The following is a 23,087-nucleotide window of genomic DNA, read 5'->3' on the forward strand; positions in this document are numbered from 1 at the left end:
CTGTCATCAAGACAAAAAGGCATCCTACTGAATGGGAGAAGATCTTCACCAACCCCACATCAGACAAAGGTCTGATCTCCATAATATATAAAGAACTCAAGAAACTAGACATTAAAATTCTAAATAACCCAATTAAAAAATGGGGTACTGAGCTGAACACAGAATTCTCAACAGAAGAAGTTCAAATGGCCAAAAGATACTTAAGATCATGTTCAACTTCTTTAGCGATCAGGGAAATGCAAATCAAAACAACTTTGAGATACCATCTTACACCTGTCAGAATGGCTAAAATCAAAAACACCAATGATAGCCTATGCTGGAGAGGATGTGGATTAAGGGGAACACTCATCCATTGTTGGTGGGAATGCAAACTTGTGCAACCACTTTGGAATTCAGTGTGGCAGTTTCTCAGGAAATTGGAAATCAACCTACCTCGGGATCTAGCAATACCACTCTTGGGCATATACCCAAGAGATGCCCATTCATACTACAAAAGCATTTGTTCAACTATGTTCAGAGCAACATTATTTGTAATAGCCATAACCTGGAAACAACCTAGATGCCCCTCAATGGAAGAATGGATAAAGAAAGTGTGGAATATATACACATTACAGTACTACTCAGCGGTAAAAAACAATGACATCTTGAATTTTGCATGCAAATGGATGGAAATAGAAAACACTATCCTGAGTGAGATAATCCAGACCCAAAACGATAAATATGATATGTACTCACTCATTAGTGGACTCTAGCCATAAACAAAGGACATTTAGCCTATCGTTCACAAGCCTAGAGAAACCAAATAACAAGGTGAACCCAAAGAAAAACATATATAGATCCTCCTGGAAATTGGAAGCAGACAAGAATGCCAGACAAAAGTTGGGAGCATGGGGGTAGGAGTAGGGGTAGGGGTGAGATTGGGGGAAGGGGAGAGGGGGAGAGAGAATGGAGAAGGGAAGGATTGGGGAGAGCTTGGGGGAGTGGGAGGGCTGAGATGGAGGAAGGGTGGATATAGGACCAGAGAAGAAGATATCTACATTAATGGAGCCATTTTAGGGTTGGCAAGAGTCTTGGCTCTAAAGGGGAACCCAGGTATCCAAGGGGATATCCCCAGCTAGATCCTTGGGCAGCAGAGGAGAGGGTGCCTGAACTGGCCTTGCCCCATAATAACACTGATAATTATCTCGAATATCACCATAGAATCTTCGTCCAGCAATGGATGGAGATAGAGACCCACATCAGAGCACTGGACTGAGCTCTCAAGGTCCCGTTGAAGAGCAGAAGGAGGGAGAAGATGAGCAAGGAAGTCAGGACCGCGAAGGATTGATCCACCCACTGAGACAGTGTGCCTGATCTAATGGGAGCTCACCAAATCCAGCTGAACTGGGACTGAACGAGCATGTGATCAAATCGGACTCTCTGAATGTGGCTGACAATGGGGACTGACTGAGAAGCCATTGATAAAGGCACTGGGACTGATTTCTATTACTTGTACTGGCTTTTTGGGACCCTAGTCTATTTGGATGCACAGTTTCCTAGGCCTGGATGGAGTGGGGAGGGCCTTGGACTTTCCACAGGGCAGGGTACCCTGCCCACTCTTAAGACTGGAGGGGGGGAGGAGGGTGAATGGGGGAGTGAGAGGAGGGAGGAAGTGGAAATTTTTGAATGGAAAAAAAAACACGAAAGAAAAAAGATTCTTACCCAAAACACTGCTAAAGGATGTATTTGAGTAAAAAGAAAATTAAAACCAGTCAGGAAAAAAAATGGAACGTAGGAACAATAGAAAAACAATTTGAAAACATAGTGATAAATCAAGAAGTAGTTGGGACAGTCTTAGAACTAATTGGAAAAATTAAAATTTGGGGTTTTAAGAAAAACAACTTTGGGGTTTGTGTATTATTTAAGGGATGTCTAGAGGCTAAGACTAAACTGTACATGTCACAGGAGAGACATTCCAAGGGCCACATGCTAAAAGGCAAACCAAAAACATCTTGTCTTTGGAAGAAATTCTCAAAGAAACAGTCATATATAGACCAAACAGAAGGAGAATATATGAAGTATTTTGACAAACCCATAGAAACCACCAATCCCAACAGACAAACGGACAGTGGTTATGAGCATGAAATTCACAGGTGAGAGTAATATAAATGGCTAGTAGGCATGGACAGGTCCCACTCTTATCAGTTATGGAAGAGATATGTTATAATAAACCAGGCTCTGGGATCACCTATGCTGGCCAAAGTCTGCCATCATGTAAGATGTTCCTGCGTGCAGCATCCTAAAGAAACACAAGCCAACTAACTCCATATAGAGAGCTCAGGAGAGAGGCATTGCCCGTCATCAGGTGGCCCAGCCATTCCCAGTTTGAGTATTAGGCTCAGAATTGGAAAAGATCTCAATGGCTACAGCCTTGACCACCAGCTGACCAAGACCCCACACAAGACTCTAGCCAGCAGCCTAGCCCAGCCACAGAACCATAAGGAATACCTGTTACCTTGAGTCACTGGGTTTTGAAATGTATTGTTCTATAAATGTAGGTAACTGGTCCATAGAGAAGAATCCCAAGTCAGGTTCTTTGAAGCATCCCAGAAGCAGGAGACACCTGCAGTACCAGAGTTTAGTGAGTCACCATCGTTTGTATAAATGTGATTAACTGCTCTGGTCTACCAGCCCCTGGAAATGCAACCCCAGCCAACACAGCTCTGAACCTAAGGAACTCACAGTGTGGAGCATGTGGAGCTGGTACGATATGATGCAGCTGGGTGGGGAGGGGACGTAGATCAGAACTCAAGGGACTCAATGCTTCAAAACAGGTTCTCAACATATGGGTCAAGCATCAGATATTTACATTGTGATTCATAACAGTAGCGAAGTTATTATTATGAGGTAGCAACAAAAATAATTTTAGGGTTAGGAGTCACCACAGCACGAGGAACTGTATTAAGGGGTGACAGCCTTAGGAAGGTTGAGAAGCACTGCTTCAGAGGGAGAGCTGGGGGCGGGGGATGCAGAAATTCTATTTCCATAATATAGTTGCGCCTGAGTGGTGTCAAACACAGGTGCTCACCGAGGGAATAAAGACCTAGACAACTGAGGACAGGGAGGATGGTTATGAGTTCTTTACTTGAAATCAAGAACTAAGCAAGCTGCTTTGCCTTGGCCACAGTTCCATTGGGTAATGTATGGGTTAATCTCAGGAGGGCACAGGTAAGAGTCTACACATTATTTCAAATGTGATTCAAACAAAATAAAGGCAAAATAGAATATGCAAATTCTTTCATTTGGCACATTTCCGAAGGTTACATTTCTATAAGCGCACACTCTCACACAGGCTAGTGTCCGTATGGGAAGACGGCGCTTTGCATCCCGAACCCGGTACCGGCCGATAAAGCACACCCTCCACTCCCCTCCTGGGGATGCCAACACCGAGACTTACAAATGATTCCGCTCTCTGAGTCAAAATAGGAAAGCAGCAGAATTTGAGCTCAAATGATTTCTTTCTCTTTCAAGGCCACCCCTGCCTTCCAGAAGGTTCCACAGTGATAGGGAAATGCAGCCGGAGTCTCCAGGGCTGTGAAAAGTCCCTGGGTAGCTGATGAAGTCAAGTGGGAATGTGGGGTCTAGAAGAGCTCGGAGGCCCACTTTGATGGTAGGGGTTTGAGCTTTCTCTCATGGAAAGTGCTAAGTTTATTGTATGAGTAGCTCTGGCCGGGATTTATGTGCATAAGTGTGTCCAGGTGATGCTGATGTGGTCTAGTCTAAACACCGTACTTTGACCACCATGCTTCTAACTTACTATGCTGTCCTCCACCATTAAGGCACCTGTAACTGATAGAAGTAACCTGGGCCCACAGATGAGGACGAGCCTGTGAGCTTCACAGGCAGCAGCATAGCGCTTATTTCAGCAGGGGTGGAGGTAGAAAAGACCTTGTATTTTGTCATTGCTGGTGCCGGAGTCTCTGCACTGGAGACAATTCCGCACTCTTACAGAACACTTGGCACCATCTGGAGACAGCTTTGATTTTTATAGCTGGCATGGGAGACAATAGTGGCACCCGGTACACAAAAGGATGAGGTTCAGACTTCCACAGGACAGTTGTGTGGGATAGTTTCCTGCAATAAAACGTCATTGTGCACAATGGCCAATGACTGATAAACGATTCAGGCCGAGAAATCTGAGCAGACTGAGCACAGTGGCTTCCTCCGGAGAACAGCACACGTGCTGTGGGTAGGAGAGAGCTGTAAAGAACCAGTTCACACAATCACGAGGGCCAGCAGGGCCCAAATTTACAAACTGGAAATGGCAACTAGAACCGAAGTTCAGCCTTCCAGTGCAGAGGCAATCTGCAAGGAGAATTCTCCTCTGGGGGAAACCTCTGTTTTTTTCTTAGAGTTCCATTGCCTAAATGAAGCCGGCCATCATCTCCTGAATTAAATAGTAATAACTTCTGAAAACTACCACAACAATCACCTAATTAGCAAAAACAGCTATGAAAGCAGAGTTTACATTTGTTTAGAAATGGAGGAAAGCACGGAGAGTGTAAAGTCTCTATGCTAGGTGCCCAGCCCCAGGACGCTAGCATCGTTTCCGGAGTGAAGACTTACCTTTCGCAGACGCAGTGTGGAAATTACCCTACCGTTTTCTCTCTTCTCACCTAACCACGGCAGTTTCTGAGATTTTTATCAATTTTCATCTCCTAGGTCAGACACTGAGGTGCAGAGATGCAGTGCAGGGTACCCAGAACTAGATAAACAAGCCAAAGTTCCAGGATGTGGAGTGAGGCGTCTTGGCTCCCGGGTCCGTACCCTAACCTGCCGTCCTCACACTGGAGCCAATGAACCTCTCACCAGCCAGCCTCACCTCAGAAAGTGTGATTTGGCTGATCTGAAAAGTCTGGTGGATGGATTTAAAAAAAAAAAAAACGCAGAAGGTTCTAGGTACAGCTGAGTCAGGGCCCAGGTGTCACCCGATTCTCCCGAGCTGGAGTGACTCACAGCAGCCGGCAAGGCCAGGCTCGTGCTGGCTTTGTTAATTGAAGTTTTACTGGAACACAGCCTTACCTGATCGTTTACAAACCAGCTACAGCTGTGATTACACCACAGCGGCACACTTGAGTGGCTGTGGAACTAAACAGCGTATTATGGAGCCCTTTCCAGAAACAGCCAACATTCTCGTTGGGCTCTAAGTGTGGTCCTCCGTCAGCATCACCAGCATCTCCGGGGAGCTCTTGGAGACAGACTCTCCAGCATAGACCCTGAACCAGAAGCTGCGTTTTAAGTCCCAGGTGATGGACAGGCAAGGTTTGAGGAGTCCTGCGCTGTGCACATCTGGCTACTGCCATGTCCTCTAGCCTTAAAAATACATACCATGGCATACATGTAGAGGTCAGAGGACAGCTTGCAGAAGTCGGTTCTGGCCTTCCACCATGTGAGTTTCAGGGATTGAACTCAGGTCTCCAATCTCGGTGGCAAGCGCCTTTACTGGCTGAGCTCTCTCGCTGACCGCTCTGTTGTTTTTTATTCCTTTCCTTGCTCCTGGTTCATTCTCCATTAAATCAGGTCCTCTCTGTTATCCTTCCTAGCATCTTCCTATTTTTCTTCAGCACCATACAAACCTGTGACTGAACATTCATTGGAGTATTTTTCTCTTTGATGTTTGTCCCTCTCGGAGGCTGGAGCACGGAAAAGAGCTCTAACCTGTAAGTCTGGACATGGCGGTAAATGCTCGCAATGCTAGTGCATGAAGGTGGAAGGAGAGTACAAGACCATAGTTGGCTGTGTAGGGAATTTGAGGCCAACCTGGGCTACAGGAGACCCCACTTGAAAAGCAAAAAAACACAAAACAGGACTGGGGAGATGGCTCAGTGGGTAAAGTGCTTGTTAGAAAAGCAAAAGGACTTGAAGTCAAATCTCCAACACATAACAGCACACAGTTGAACTCCCAGCATTGGACACTATGTGAATAGTAGAGAAAGGCAGATCCCAGGGGCTCACTGGCCAGTCAGTTGTCACGAATGGCTAACTTTGGTCCAATGAGAGACCCTGTCTAAAAACAAATAAGGCAGAGCAATAGGGGAGAACATCTGAAGTTGACCTCTGACCTTTACATGTGCTTACATGGGCAAGTATAACCTTAGGCACATGTGCAAACATATGTAACCATGATTCAATGAGAGACCGTGACTCAAAAAAATAAGGCAGAGAAATAGGGGAGGACATCTGAAGTTGACCTCTGACCTTCACATGTGCACACATGGGGAAGTGGGCCCCTAGACACACATGCAAACACATGTACAACACACATATGTTTAATAGACATAAACATGTGCAGACACATTCAACACACATAAACATATGCACGTGTACACTGTACAATACACATGCAAAACACACACATACACATATGCACAGATATGTACAAAACACACATTGAATATATATCTATAACACACATACAGACACAAACACACATACACATATGCATGCACACATAATACACATATGCAGAAACATGTGTAACACACATACACACAAGTACAGCACATGTGTACAACACACACACACACACACACACAGAAGTGTAAACCACACTGACTTAGCAGGAAGTAGGAAACAACCAAAAGATAAAAGGTAATAAACTAAGTAAGTTGTTAGGAAGCTATTAGACCAAGGAGGGCAGCGCCCCAGAGGCCTGGGATGATGAACGGGTAGGCTGCTTTAATCCCCTCCCTCTGTGTTCTAGGGCTAAACATTACTATTCAATCACACAGAAAATTTCAAGTGCTTTGTGAAACCTCTGCAGAGCAAGGATCCAATTTCACCAGCTGTTCGCTACATGAAATGGCATCTGTATCAGGAATTTAATTAGAAAGCCCAGAATGTGATCCTGTCTGAGAAAGTTACATTGCAGGCAGCTGCTTTGTCCCCCAGAGACCAGAGGGAGCCCTGACTGAATTCTATGCTCCTCTCCCTCTTGACAAGAGCCCTCCTAACTGTTCAAGATGCCCTTGTGGGTCTGGCAATTTTGAATGACTAACTTATTGTGTGGAGATGAAGGACCAGCGGCTCCTGGCAAGAGATCTGTAGTGTCTTTCAAAACAGGATTCATGTCGGATGGTTTTGGCTGACTATTCTGAGGTCCTTGGTTCACATTTACCCATGGAGAGCTAACACTGATGGCCTTTGCTCAGAAGAAAACAAGCTTTGAGAAGATACGGCTGGGGAGATGGCTCTGTTGGTGAAGTGCTTGCCACAGAAGCATGAGAACCTAGGTTCTGAACCCCGGCACCCATGGAGTGGAGGACCTAGACTCAGCAGAATATGGCTACAATCTCAACACTGGGCAGGTGGAGACAGGAGGTTCCCTGGAGTTCCCTGGCCAGCCTGGCTATCCAAATGGGTGGGGTCTAGTTCAATAAGAGACCATGTCTCAAAAAGCAAGGGGGAGTCACTGAGGAAGACAATCCAATATGGACATCTGGCCTCCACACATGTACACACAACACAGATTGTGAATTCACACACACACACACACACACATGCATCACGCACACACAGACACATGCATGCATGCACACATGCGCACACGTGCTTGCACATACACATGCTCATATGCACACACACATACATGCACATACACATAGTGAGAGCTTTTCTCAAAGTAACTGGAATAATGTTGCTGTCTTCATGGCTAAACAAACTGATTATCCAAGGGGAATTTTCAGCATGCATTTTGGTAAAACCCTCCCTCCTGATAATACAGGAGGTCACAGAGGGTGGAGGCTCAGGCTCAGTCTACACTGAGAGGTCATAGAGTGTGGAGGCTCAGGCTCAGTCTACACTGAGAGGTCACAGAGTGTGGAGGCTCAGGTTCAATCTATACTAAGAGGTCACAGAGTGTGGAGGCTCAGGCTCAGTCTACTCTGAGAGGTCACAGAGTGGAATCTCTAGTCTACATTGAGAGGCCCTAGGTTACCACTGTCACTTAAACCCTCAGAGAGTCATTTTTCCCCACTTGTAAAGTGAAATAAAAGTTACTTCACATCTTTATCCAATCCCTTAACATTTGCTCTCTCATTCAAGTGAGTTCTTTACGTACTGAATGGCAGGAAGGTGCTAGGCAGAAGATGTACAATGAAGGCAAAATCATGCGTGCACTCTGTCCTCATGAAGCCTGCAGGCAACTGAAAAAACGAGGTGTTTGTGTTTGTGGAGGGGGGTCACTAAATATGACGGTACAATTATGGTGCATACCATAGAGAAAGGGTCCCTCTGCCACCCCACAGTTAACTCATCAACAAGTCTTGTAATCCTTATCTTCAAAGTGCATTCCAAATGCCAGTTCCCAACTACGTCCACCAATGCTTCTAGCTGGATTACGGCACCGGCTCAGCCCCGACCTATTCTGTTCTTCACAGAGACATCAATTCTTGAAGACTATAATTCAGATCCATAAGTGCCACGTGGAAGTTTCTGGTGACTTTCCGTCATGCTTAGAATAAGGCTCAGGATATCTGCATGGTGCAGGCCCCGTGGGCCCTGATCCCATCTACAGGAGCTTTCCTTCCAGCCCTCCACTCCAGGCACTAGGACCTCTGTGCTCCCTGAGTGCGCCAACGTGTAGTGAGTCAGAGGTCCTGGTGCACACAGGTAAGCATTGGAGAACCCAGGAAAGTTAGACACACAGGCTTGTCTCTTCTCAGGAAGGAGATGTCTGCCTATCTTCCATCAGAACACTGGGAAAGGTTGTAGTTTATAACCTGGTGATCCTTTGCTATCTGCAGGGCCTGGCTTCAGCCGAATCCTCCAGAATACGCGGTTTTCTTTTTAATTCCAGACCCCTTCCCCATAATTTTGAGCATCGCTTCTCAGTCCGTAGACCCATATTTATGACAGATATCACCTGTACTTTTCATCAGCCTAACTGACTTCGATGTTATCTTTGGGCCAGTCCAGTACTGACTCCATCAGTGATTCTCCCTAGACCCTGATCTTGAGCACTGATTTTTAGTCAAAACACCCCTTCTTTATGGAAGAAGACATATGTACTTTGTAAAGAGTTCCAATGTAAACACGTCTTAAGCTTTGTTGTACACACTGGCCTGAGTTGATTGCCATCAGGAAACTTTTTTCCAAAACTGTGTTGTGCTTAAACATGGCTAAAGTAAACCACCCGGTGTCAGACTCCAGAATTTTGGCCCAGCACTGGCTAACTAAGTTGGGTTGAACCGAGTTTCATTCTTACCTCCCCTAGATCATTTCCCTCCCAGTCACGATCTGGAAGAGACCCCCACACAAACGCGCCTGGATATGGCCCCAGCTAGCTTCATTTGCTCCTATATTCTCTCAAAGATGTTGAGATATTGATATCCAGAGACTTCAATCTCTGACAAATGTCACCTTTCCAGAGAGTCCTTCCTGCTCACCTAGAATCACCTCCCCAACCCATAGCATCAGTTACCAGCCCCTTAATTCATCCTTTACCTACGAGGGTGTTTAATTCCACTTGGGAATTATTGATTGACTTCTTGCCATTTGTTTCCTATCTGGAAGTAGGACTTAGTTCATATCCTTTTCAAACATCTTTAATAGACTTTGAACATAAAAGGATGCTGAATAACGTTTAATTTACTGTTTATTCTAAACTGGGATGATGTAAGTCCTGACACGATAAGGATTACTTATTCCAGGGAGATCTGGGAAGGCTTGCTTGGAGGAGAACACAATGGTTGGAGCTTACCAGGGCCAAGAGGAGTGTGCTATTGGCTGGGGAGCAGAGATTGCTCAAACAAAGGCTCTGGGGTGGGAAGGAAAATTGGAGAGTCAAGAAGTTGGAAGATGAGCAGGGGAGATTACTCAGTGGGTAAAACGTTTCTGTGTGAGCATTGGAAACTGAGTTCGATTCTCAGAGACCTTGCAAAAATAAAACAAACAAACAAAAGACCTGGACACCGTGGCCAGCACTTATGATTGCAGGGCTAGGAAGGAAATGGAAAGAACCCTGGGGCTTGCTGGACAGCCAGTCTAGTTTTCTTGCCAAACTGTAAGCCAAAGATAGATGGTGCTGTAGAAAAACAAAGAATGATGCACAGCTCCTAAGGCAAATACTCAAGGGCGTCATTGGTCTCTGAACACACATACATACCCTCGTACAGCTGAACACACATTCATACACACACACACACACACACACACACACAAGAGTGGGGGTATAAAAAGATCATCAACATGAGCAGAACATAGAGAAAGGTTCCAGACTTTTTATTGCTGTGGTGACACACCATGAGCAAAAACAACTTAGGGAAGGAAGGGTTTGTTTTGCTTTAACTTCCAGTTAATACTCCATCACTGAGAGCCGTCAAAGCAGGAACCTGAGGGCAGGAACTGATGCAGAGACTCTGGAGCAATGCTCTTCTCTGGCTTGCTCCTCATGGATTGCTCAGCCCTTCTTACATATTCTGAGACAACTAGCCCAGCGGTGGCACTGCTTACTGAGATGCCCCCCCCACCACCAATCAGCAATCAAGAACACGAGTGACCATCTTCCCTGCAGGCCAATCAGGTGCCAGCAATTTCCCAACTAAGGTTCCATCTTCGACAGTGACTCTATGTGGGTCAAGCTGATACAAAATTGGCCAGCACAGCCCTGAATGAAAACAGATACAAGAAAGTGGCCAGACTGCTCATGGCTGTACAGGACCCATTCATGATTTGGGTCTTTATTCCTAGGCTATGAAAAGGTTTTAACTTGGGGGCATTAGGGAAATAACCAATCATTTTTACTTACTAAAGATATTTGAAAAGATTTGTTAAGTTCCTGTTTTAAACCATACAGTAAAATAAGAAAATATTACCCATAGTCAATTTCAATGGTAGCGACTCAAGCCACAAAGGCTTTCACCCCCAGAGCTGGGGAATCAAACCCAGGCCCTTGCACTCACTAAGCAAGTGCTCTACCACTGAGCCACATATCCGGCCCTGTGCTGCTGAGTTCTGCAGCTTCTCACTCAACACCAACCAGTTCTAACTTTTGACTAAGTTGATCATTCTCTCTTTCTTTCCTCTTCTAAAAAACAAGCAAATTAAAAACAAAACAAAACAAAAATTCCACTGATTGAAAGCTTCCCCTTACCATGAAAGAATGAGGTCTGTCTGAACTACTCTTTCAATCATGAGAGAATGTAACTCATGTCAGCGTAAAGCTTCCAGGTTTCTCAGGCTTGCATTTTCCACTGTTCCCTTCAGGGTAGACAGGCAGTGGTCAAGGCTGGTGTCTGGCTGCCTCCTTAATTCAAATCTTCCCCATGACTAGCTGTGCTCTTGAGAAAAGATACTCCTTGAGACCCTAACATACATGTCATTAACCATCAATTAACCTGGTTTTCTTTATTTGGAAGTGAGGGCTATTGTTGGTACGTGTAGTTCCTTATAGGCTCTGAGTTCACTGACAGAAACTCCACGGGTTAAAGACTCCAAGATCCCATTTGTGAAGATCTAAAGACCCCCAACTCCTGTCCTAGGGCCAGTCCCGGTCACCCCTCTCGCTGAAACTCTACATCTCAGCAAACTGTCTTTCCAGTAGGAGTTCAGCAGATACAGGGGCCGGGGCAGCACAGATGCCCTCTGCACACCTGGTGCACTGCCCAGCTCAGCACCCCTCCCTGCTGCTTCAGCTGACCAATGTGGCTGCAGAGCAACTACATCTATAGCAACTTTATCATAAGAAAGGCACAGCAACTGAGAAGATGGGCCTATGGATAAGATGCTCGCCATGCAAATAGAAGTGAGGTTTAGAGCCTCTGGTACCCGTGTAAAAGCAATAGCATAGCTGTAACCCTAGAACTCAGGGAATAGAGACAAGGGATCCCTAATAAACTGACTAGCTGAGACTCGACAAAGAGGTGAGCTTTGGGTTAAGAAGAAGCCCCCCACCTTAATAAATAAAGAGGAGAAAAATTGAAGAGGACACTCAATGTCAACTTCAGGCCTCTACACACATGTACATGTATACTCATACATCCATGTGTCTATATACACACAAGCACCCATACCTATACACACCCACACATATACACATGCAAAAAGAAAGAAGAGGGAAAAGACTGTGGAAAGGTCTGCTAAAACCCCACGGAAGAAGTCAGTTAACAGATAGATGGACCCTTCAGGCTTGGGGAGTGAGGGAGCAATCATTTAAAGTATTTAGCACCACAGAATGAATACTTGTGGATTTATCTAGTCAGGTCTATCTGAGAAAATGGTGTGAGAACCTAATATAAACATCATTAATCACTAATTTACCTATTTTAATAACTGTTCATTACAAGTGATTTGTGTCCCATAATTATTGGGATATGACTGTGGGGAGTTTGCAAAGTTGTGTGTCCAGTTTGAATACAGTCCTGTTACGGCTCCTAAGTAAGTGAACCAAGGCAGAAACTTGCTGAATATACCTAAAAGTCCCCAGAGCCTGACACCTCCCTTCAGGGCCTTTATCTCAATTCCCACAGTTATGCACTGGACTGTCTACCACACAGATCTGAGATGTGTTCTTTTTTCCTTCCTTCCCAGTGGCACAAGTCTTGGAATCCATTCACTGTGTGTCACCAGGCAGTGAAATCACCTGCAAATGTACCTAACATTTTAGGAGCCCCCTGGTAACAGTTCCCTGAAGACCCAACAATTAGATACTTAATGGTCCCACTTCAGGATGATGGCAGTAATCTGGGAGAAGGGGGAAAGCCAGACAGTGTTCTCAGGGGGAGGAGTTTAGTGAGGCAAAAACTCTCAGAAAAAGCTCTGTTCCTGGCTCTGAGTCAGGAGATACAGAAGCTGACAGCTGGGAGGAAGGCTCATTTGGAGGAAACTGGGGAAGAGTTATGGGAGGTCTGGCTTTCCTAAAAGCCCACGCTGGGCTCGAGAAGACATCAGAAAAGCCATGTATTTTAGCTGGGTTATCAACGCCTTTCTGTCTCTGGGTGTCATCCAAAAGTACTAACTCTATCAACATGGGGCTTCAGCTTCCACCTCCAGGAAGATGGCCCACCCCATCTCAAAATGTCACAGGACTAACTCAAACATCCTTCTCCCTTGCTGACTCCAAAGGAACTATTATTAAGCACCAAACATGTGCCGAACCCACAACCCATAATTTCATCAAATCCTCTCAGTCTTCCTGGCTTGGGTATTGTTTCCATTCGTCAATGGGAAAGTCAAAGTTCAAAGAGCATCTCTTAGTCTCCAGTATTTGTCAGCTCTTAAAGAACCAAATATAACTTGTTTATTTATCCACCGATGTTGGCTGAGCATTTACTAAGTGACCAGCGCTGAAGCTGGCTTGAAGAACACGCGCGCGCACACACACACACACACACACACACACACACACGTTAAAGAAATCAGTTTACAGGAGAGCAATCTGCTTAAGAAGAACTAGGGCACTGTACTGATTCCCAGTTGAGGGAGGCCAGGAGCGAGCATAGCTAGGCCTTAGACTCCACAGGGATGGAAGCAGTTAACCAGGCCTTAAAACCTAGAGAACAATATTGTCCTAGGAAGAGGACATTCCAGGTGCAAATGCAGGAAGCGGAAGAGAGGTCTCCCTACAAACCTGGAGGAAGGCACTGGAGGCAAGGACTCAGGAAGGGTGAATTCAAGTCAGGTGAGTGGTTCTCAACATTCCTAACACTGGGACCCTTCAATATGAGCCTCAATGTGGTGGCCCTCAGAACCATAAAATTATTTTTCTTGTTACTTCATAGCTGTAATCTTGCTACTGTTAAGAGGCATAACATAAATATCTGTGTTTTCCAATGCGCTTAGGTGACCCCTGTGAAAGGGTTGTTCAGCCCCAAAGGGGTCAAGACCCACAGGTTTGACCCACTGGGTTAGGTGGTGGGAAGAATTTTAGCCAGAATCAGGATAGGTTTTATCCAAAGCCACTGGAACATTCTAAGCAGAGGAAAGTATATGCAGGTGATTTTAGGAAGATCCCCTGGCTTGAAATTCGAAGGCTGGAGTTAGAGAAGCTGAGTGGGAGAATGGTGGGGAGGTTGACCAGGTTTAGGCAAGCGAGAGAAAGGGCGCTGTTGGAACTGGAAGCCACTATACAAGGGACGGGGGTGGGGGGGTGGGGGTGTAAAGATCACTGGGATCAAATTAAATGGTTAGGAATTGGAAACTGATCGAGTGGATAGTTCACGAGAGCTGGGGGAGAGGGCAGGGCTGCAAGGCTACTTCGAGACTTTCTGGGAGGCCCCTGGGTTTTGCCATTCATAGAAGTGGGGAAGGAGTTGGATACCGTATGGGGCTTGTTGGAGTTGCAGTGTGTGTGGTTCAAGCTCCTTGTGGGCAGTCAGAGAACTGGAGCTGAGTGTTCGGGAGTCTGGCCTGAGGGTGAAGACTGGGAAGTCATTGCTTAGCAAACGTTGAATACCCACGGAGGTGCCTGGAACACCTTGGGAGGATGCACAGGGTCAGCCTCGCCTTCAGGAGCACCCCGGAGCCACTCCATAAGCAGTACGGTGTTTTGTACTGTTTCTCTGATTATGGGCTTGCAGCAAGCTCCCCTCTGCTCTGAGATCATGCTGAATCCTCACTGCTTCCCTCCATGTCCTGAAACACCGATAGTAATTTAGGAGCAAATCAGAACTAAGAAACCAACCACGTCAGACACGAGTAGAACTGCTTTAGCTAGGCACAGAATTCTGTTCTCTAGTGTGAAAAGCAAGAGTTCCATTCTTAATATTTGGCTCCAATGCCATTGAAATTATGATCATAGATAAGTAAGCTAGCTAAATTACATCATTCGCTCTGTGCACCGAAATCGAAGCAACAGTTTCCTCAAAAGTAGACCCTGGACAGGAAAGGTTTGCTTTCTGTTTCTGTGATAAACACTCTGATCAGAAGCAGCTTAGAGACTGATGGGGTTGATTTGGTTTACACTTCCAGATCATAGTTCATCACTGAAGGAAGTCAGGGCAGGCACCGAAGAAAGAACCACGGAGGAATACTGCTTACTGGTTCAGTCCCTGACTTATGCTCAGACAACTTTCCTTATACAGTCCAAGCCCACCTGCCTAGGGATTGGTGATGCCTCCAGTGGACTGGGTCCTTCCACATCAATCATAAGTCAAGATAATCTCTCAGAGAGACAGCCTAAGGCCAATCCAATTAAAACAATTCTTCAGCTGAGATCATTCTAGATTGTGTTCACATTGATGATAAAAATGAACCAGGATACTGGGGTATTTGGAAAGTTACTCTTGGAAGCATGAAAGAAGGGAAAGGAGATAGAAGGGAAGGAAACCAATGTTTATGTACAAGTAATCTGCCACTAGGTGTACCTGGAACTGTTCCCTTGGCCACCTGAGAGAAATGGATAGATCAGACCTCAGGAGTTGTTCATAAAGATGGGGTATTTCCTCACCAACTTTAACCGGATGTGAGTTCTGCTTTACTCCCAGGGCTCTTAACCCCCCAGCAGTACCCCACATGAGTCAGAGAGATCCCCAAGGCTGAGACAACTCTCAGGCAGAACCACAGGGCTGCAGATAAGAAGGTTGCAGAATGTGTTGGGCATGAATGAGGAAAGAACATGGTTGGGACTCTGCCATCCTCTGGCAGTCAGCAAAGCAGGATTCCATGGACCCTGAGGTCTGGACCCTGCTTGGAAGCTTTCTGTCTTAGCATTCTAAATCCTAACTGCTCTAGAGAGAATGCAGAAGGAAATGGATTACACACTCGCCTGTACATGCTAGCTTGGGGTGAGGCAGAAGTACAAAAAGTTGTTCGTGGACCATTTGATGCTCCAAATGGATTTTTGTCCTCACTAGACAATAATGTTTCAATATGATGGCTTGCTATGAGCATCAAAGTTCAGTTGTATTTGGATCCACATGATGGAGACTTTGGGTCAGAATTTCTTGCCAAACATTAATCAAGCTGTTTGATTAGTTTATGATTTTTCAAGCCAACACAAATGCCTTTGTCAACCAATTCTGGCAAAACTGTCCCCCGTTTAAAGTTAGAGTGCATATAGTACTAACTAACAACCCATTCGCACACTTTGGAGTCAAAGCAGAATCCAGAGCCTTAGCTGTAAATGGTTAAATTACTGAGTGTATATTTAATACCTCTTAAGCCAAGGAGAATTTTGAGGTCCACGTTCATTACACTAAATCCATTTTTATGTTGTATTTTTCTTCTCTTTCCTTTACTATTCAAGCATTTGTAGAAAAACTATGTTCTCGGTGCCAAAAGTAAAGCAGAAAATTTCCATGAACTTATTAGTGGGAACCAGAAAAAAAAAACTTAACTCTTAGCATCATTTTAGCTGATCAAGATAATACGCAAAGGTGGGGTTCAGAGTCATGATAGACCAGCTGCTGCTTGCCTGGGCAAGGCCGGCCTTCAGCAGCAGGACCATGATTGGTGTTGACATGGCTTCCCTTATCCTGCTTAAGATTCTTCATGCTGATAGACTTTTTGATTGTACAGCTTAAGGATTTCCAGAGCCTCAGGAAGGTTTGTACGTTACTGAATTGTCCAACAGCATCTGTCCCAGCTTTCAAGGAAACACACACCCCAGCCAGAACTTTGAAATCCTAGCAGTCGTTTATTTACTAAATATTTGTTGGCTACCTATTAAGTGACAGGTCCCGTGGGAAAAATTAGGGATACGGAAAGCACAGGACATATTTTCCTTTGACATATGGTTTGGGTTGGCTAAGCACTGTCCATTTCTGCCCTAGGGTATCTCTTCCAAATTCCCATGCCAGGACTGTGAGCTCACTCACAGACCAGATTTAGAAGGAGGGTGAGAACCAGGAGAGCGACCGAGGGAGGCAGAGACTATTATTTCTTCATTAAGTGTGCCTGTTAACTAGCCACTATGTGGCAAAGGATCTCTGCAGCTTTGCTCTCTTCCCCTTGAAAAGCTTGGGTTCCTATGGAAGAGTGCTTTAAAATCTTGAAAAGGCAGGTGCACGTTATGGTTTTTTTTTTTAATGTACTCTAACACTTTGCACCTCAATAGACATTCTGAATGTCGCTGTTATACTTCATACTTAGGGGAGAATTTTATCTATCTGTCTATCTATCTGTCTGTCTGTCTATCTATCTATCTGTCTATCTGTCTAACTATCTGTCTATCTATCATCTATCTATCTATCTATCTATCTATCTATCTATCTATCTATCTAACTATCTGTCTATCTATCTATCATCTATCTAGCCAGTGTAGCCCTAGCTGACCTCAACCTCAGTAGGTTGTTCAGGTTAGCCTTGAACTCCCCATCCTCCTATCTCTGCCTTCCAAAGGAAGGGATTTCAGGTATGTATTACCACACCAAGGCAGAGGTTTATAGCCATCTTCTGATGGTCAGAGCAGGGGTTGGGGAAAGGGTCTTAGAGATTAATGTGCCTGCAGAGCTCACATGAAGACCTGAGTTTAGACACCTGGTCTTTGTCTAAACAGCTGGGTGCTGGGACATGTGACTGTGGTCTCAGTCCTGGGGAGGCAGAGATGGGGCTCCCTGGGCCTTGCTGGTTAGTCAGAACTCAGGTTCAGTGAGAGACTTGTCTCAAAACTATATAGAGAATTTGTATCTACCTGACATCAAACTACACGGGAGTGGAGGGGGTGGACTCTAAAGGTGTTTCCAGCATCACAGAACTGTGATCCATAGACTCAAAAGCAACAGACATACCTTATTGTTTTACCCTTTTATGTGTATGGATGTTTCATATGCGTGGAAGTCTGTGCACCGCAAGTTTGCCTGGTGTCAGCAGAGGCCACGCAAGGTGTCAGATCTCCTGAAACTGGAGGTACAGACAGTTGTGAGCTACAATGTGGGTTCTGAGAATTGAACCCAGGTCCTTTGGTAGGGCAGCCTGTGATCTTTACCACTGAGCCATTTCTCCTGCCTCTCAGGTGTGCTTTCTATAGTCACCTACCTATGGGCAGTTTCCTCAAACCATAACGCTTATCTCTGAGGACATATATGATGAGCTCAGACCAGACACCCATCCCCCACCCTCCCACCTCCCTCTGAGCAACATCTTCCAGGACATCTGCAGGCCTAAGTGACAGGCCTTTTCTTAAGTAATCTTTGTGAACCAGAACACATCGAGGAACAAAAGAAAGATTACACTTGACAAGTTCCTGCTCATCGTGTGTAATACTCCTCGGAAACAAGCCATCCTCTGGGGTGGTAACACTGAATAACACTGGGTTCGACACTGACAGAAATGTCCCAAACAGTTGTATCTGCCTGGTTCTCTTCCCGCCACCCTCCTGCTGCAGGGGCACCTGTGTTCCACGTTTTCTCCCGTTTTCTCCCTCGCTCACTGTTCCGTGGACTAGGTGAGCCAAACAAGGCTCCAAGAGGTCAAATGGCTTTGTCAGGCTCATCTGGCATTCAAAACTAGGCCTGTTGAAGGGCAAACATAGGCCACCCCTACTATAAAAACCAAAAGTCAGAGAAGGAGAGGAAAAAACGCTTCAGAAACTGGAGACCTGGTTTAGTAGTCACCGGGCAAGCCCAGAAACCTGCGTGCCATCCCCAGAGAGACACTGGAGAGGACCGACTTCAGGAGGTTGTCTTCTGACCTCTGCCTACCTGCCCTGACTTGTATGTCTTTCCCCTGCCCGAAACCCCACACAGACATCTAAAAGAAATAAACTAGAAACTTAAAAGTACTTTATACAACATGAAATCACCAAGGAAAAATCATGGTTGTGTCACAAATAAAAGAGTAAATAGGTAAGTGGTGGAGCACACCTTTCAGCCCAGCATTCAGGAGGCAGGGGGATTTCTATGAGTTCGAAGCCAGCCCAGTCTATATATACTAAATTTCAGATGTGGTTTTTATTTTGGTTTGTTTTAGTTATGGTTTTTTGAGACAAGATTTCTCTGTGTAACAACTCTGGCTGTCCTAGAACTAGTTTTGTGGACCATGCTGCCTCCCGAGTGCTGGGATTAAAGGTATGCATCACCACCACCCTGCAAACAGGCCAGGGCTACAGTAACACTGTCTCCAACCCCCCCCCCCCAAAAAAAAACTAAAAAAAATAAAGTAAGTAAAAGCATGGAAAATGTTCGATTCATCATACTTGTTTGTTGGGGCTGCCAGAGTGAGCAATCATTGCTTTCAAATGCAAAATCGTTAGCCTGGATCCTATTTATTTACCTTAGAATATCGCTGACAGCATCAATTTTAGCTTTTGAGAAATTCTGAGGCAGGGCATATTTACTAAGGGTTCAGCTGTCATTTTTAAGGGCTTTATATTAGCAGGACTATGTAGCACGGCGTGTATATAGATGACTAGATAGAACACCCATTTCTAATCATAGCTCTTATAGCCCAGTCCTTATTTAGTGACTTAATTAGCTCACGTCAGTACTGATTACATAAAAAAATAAACATTCTCTGCATGAATATTGAAAATACTGAAACTTATAAAATTGAGACTCTCTGAAGGGACTGAGACAAATTGTATTTTACATTTAACAACAATATTCTTGTCGAATTTGTGTCACTAGGAAACTTAGCAAAGCCAAAGGATTTTCTTCCTGAAGTAAAAATTCATTCCCTAATGAATGCTTCACAAATCTTTGTGAATATCATAAAATTTGACCTCTTACCACAGAGCACTTAAGTATACCAAACTTATGAGTGGGAGGGAACCATTAATCCACCTCCTCCCTTCCTTCCTTTTACATTCCATTAGTGTGTGTGTGTGTGTGTGTTTGCGTGTGCGTATGCGTGCACGCATACACATGCATGTGTGTCTGTCTGTGTGCTATGTGAACATGTCATGATATAGATACAAATGCAGAGGTCAGAGGGCAAGCTGAGAGTGTAGGTTCTCTTCTATCTTGTAGGTCTCAGGGATGGAACTCGGGTCTCCGAGCTTGAGGCAAGTGTCTACCCACTGAGTCATCTTGCCGATTCCTCCTCTGTATTTCTAATATTATGGAAGGGTGGAAGGAAAAGACAGTTTTTCTTAGGACAATGAGAACATTTAAGGCTCTCTATTTCAGACCATTACTTTAAGTCTTTGGATCTTTGTGAACATGGCCCTAACTGAAGAACTGACTCAAAGAGTTAGATCTTTGGACCACAAGCATGAGGACCGGAGGGCACATCCTCAGTACCCAAAGACACACAGATCTACACACAATGAACTTAAAAAAAAATAAGAGCCTGTGTTCCGTTCTAACAGTACAAACACACGAATAGGCAGATGCCAGCCGCAGGGCAAGATTCAAGATGTACCAACAAGTGGGCAAACTTGCTTGAAATTGAGGAGAATTATCTGAGAAGCTAAGGAGCTGGATGTGGGCTCTTGGGTCATGCAACATCTCCAGGTGAACAATCACCATAGAGGCCCTGTCACACCCACAGAGCTCAGAGCAGGACTAGCCCACACCTCAGTGCGCGCTGCCCTGTGGGTGAGACTCTCTCCTAGGGAACAAGCTGTGCCTACGCCAGAAGAGGAGGCTGAGTTGAAGGGAAGGATGTTCCAGAAGAAACTGCTGAGGCAAAACCTTATGCGTGGGAAGAAATGCAATATATAAATAAATAAATAAATAAAACAAAAAGTGATGCTCATCAGATAGATTAAAGAGGGCAACACACAGCCAGATAGATGGCTCAGCCGTTAAGGGAGTGCACTGCTGTTCCCCAGGATTGAGGTGGCTCCCCAGCACCTGCTTGGAGTAGTTCACAACCACTTGTCCTGCTGCAGGGGATTGGAAGCCCTCTTCTGGAGTCCCCAGTCACCAGCTCTCTTACTTAGGCGCAGCAGATTCCCCTGAGAGTGCTCTCTCTCTCTCTCTCTCTCTCTCTCTCTTTCTCTCTCTCTCTCTCTCTCTCACACACACACACACAGACACACACACACACACACAAACAAACAATAAAAATAAATCAATCTTTAAAAATTAAAAATTAAATGGGCAGTATGACTTCTGTACTCTGCAGCAACAAAAACCCTTAAGAAACTCCTTCTACTGATCTGCCTTGAGTCTTAGGTATTCAACAATTCCCCAACACTACGGGGTGGGTGGGGGTCTCCCTACTGACTCCAAGCATCAAAAGTCCTCTTGAAACATCTTCATACTAGAGATTTCTTAAAAGGAGTCCCAAGAAACTGTATCACAAGAGGCCACATAGACAAGAACATTCCTAGCTCCAGGATTTCCCTTCCTCCTCGGGCCTCCTTTGGTCAGAATTACTTGCAAGGTTGATTATGAGCCAAGCAGTCTGTGTCACTTTGAATTGATTTTAAAAAAAGACACACTTTGCCTGCCTCCCTCAGCCCCTGAACCAACAATAAAATCCCAGCGTTGTTTCTAATAGATTTGTGTGACATGCATGGGACAGTGACATTTAGAAGCTGGGTATCTATGTGGTTGGCAGTGACTTTTCCTAGTTAAGTGGCCCTATGGGCCTGCCACGCGCCAGGCTCTGAGCTGGCTGTGGGGACACAGTACTGGGTGAGGCGCCTCTCACCCCTGGAGAACCTTGGGTGTGTAGTGGGGAACTCCCAACCTATGGCAGATAAATGACTTGTGCCTGCTGCTGAGTCTCCAACAGCCTGAGGCAGAAAAAAACTAACGGAGCCCAGAGAGTGCGCTGCTCTCACTCTGCCTGGAGGTGATAAGTCGTTTAAACACAAAGTTTTCCTTCACCACAGTCCTCCACAACCTCTCTCATCTGGCTGATCCCCTGCCTCCCACCACTGGTCATTTGTTAACTTTGTTCTGTCTCTTGTTTTCCCGATGGACTCCTGGACTTACCTCAGGGAAACTTCTATCCAGCCTGAGGCAGATTTGCGGAGCGCACAACCAGAGCGCACAGTCCCCTGCAGGATAGCCGCTGGAACCTGGAAGTGACTCTCCAGGGGCAGGGAAGCCGCTGGCCTCGGGGTCCCGCGGGGTGTAGCTCCCACGTCCCTGGCTCTGCTTATGAATGTTGCTTTCCCCACCCTGGTGGCCCCCAGGGTACGGCGTGTGTCTCCAGTCTTGGGGAAGTAACAGAAGTGCAAGTGGGGGAGATCTTGGAGGCTGGCACTATCCCTCCCGCTTCTCTACGAGGTGACCCGCCCCCCTCGCCTGCAGACCCTAGAGGAAAGGGGAGGGCGGGGGAAGTTGGGGCGTGCTTGGGGCTTGCCTTCACTTTCTGCGCCAGGGCGCACCAGAACTAACTCTCTCTCTCTCTCTCTCTCTCTCTCTCTCTCTCTCTCTCTCTCTCTCTCTCTCTCTCTCTCTCTCATCACCCCCACCCCCGGCAAATTCTGAAGACTAAGCTAGGCGGGGAGGGTCCCAAACACCTGACCAGCAGCTGGAAGGACAAAGGGGGACAGGAGCCTGCTTTGGGATGACCAGAAATTTGCTTCTCAGAATGTGCTGTGTGGTCCCCTTATGTGGGAAGAAAAAATCCAGTATAAAGAGATGGTAAGCTTGTGTGGGGGATAAGTGGAACAGAACACACGCAGCCGGAACCTGCCTTGCCTTGCGTTCCACCTGTTAGTCTCCCTGATGTACAGTGTTAACTTCGCAGAGGGCAAGTTCAAGACAGCAGTGGTTTGCCACAGAGAATTAACTTAGTCTCCACCAGGCCATTTGCCAACTGTCACCAGCTGAGCTTCGGCCACACCCTCCGCCTCACTTCTTCCTTCCTTCCTTCCTTCCTTCCTTCCTTCCTTCCTTCCTTCCTTCCTTCCTTCTTTCCTTTCTCTCTCTCTCTCTCTCTCTCTCTCTCTCTCTCTCTCTCTTCTTTATTTTTTCTTTCTTTCTTTCTTTTTCTTCCTTCCCTCTTTTTTTTTTTTTGTTGGTTCAGGTTATATATAGGGCATTTATGCATGGGGGCACGACTTTTAGGAGTTGATTTTCTCCTTCTACCATGTGAGTCCCAGGAAATTGAACTCAGTTGATCAAGTTTGGAAGCATATGGCTTAATCGGCTGTGCCCTTTAGCCAGGCCCTTAGGTTCTTTCTTTCTTTTTTTTTTTCTTTTTCATAATTTTTAATCACTTCTACCATCAGGTGTCTGTCTTAGTTAGAATTTCTATTTATTTATTTA

At 45.6% G+C, this 23,087-nt stretch overlaps 1 protein-coding gene across 1 annotated transcript in view; it reads right to left on the minus strand.

The window, feature by feature from the left end:
- Col6a6 (collagen type VI alpha 6 chain) overlaps positions 1 to 22,043 on the minus strand; it is a 156,636-nt gene extending 134,593 nt beyond the window's left edge. The window contains exon 1 of the mRNA XM_087905507.1: positions 21,804 to 22,043. The gene's annotated coding sequence lies outside the window, so the exon portion shown is untranslated. The remainder of the gene's footprint in view (positions 1 to 21,803) is intronic.
- Positions 22,044 to 23,087: the final 1,044 nt, after the last annotated feature.

Source organism: Myodes glareolus, chromosome 4, assembly GCF_982192425.1.
Source record: "Myodes glareolus chromosome 4, mMyoGla1.1, whole genome shotgun sequence".
In the NCBI taxonomy this organism is placed as follows: Eukaryota; Metazoa; Chordata; class Mammalia; order Rodentia; family Cricetidae; genus Myodes; species Myodes glareolus.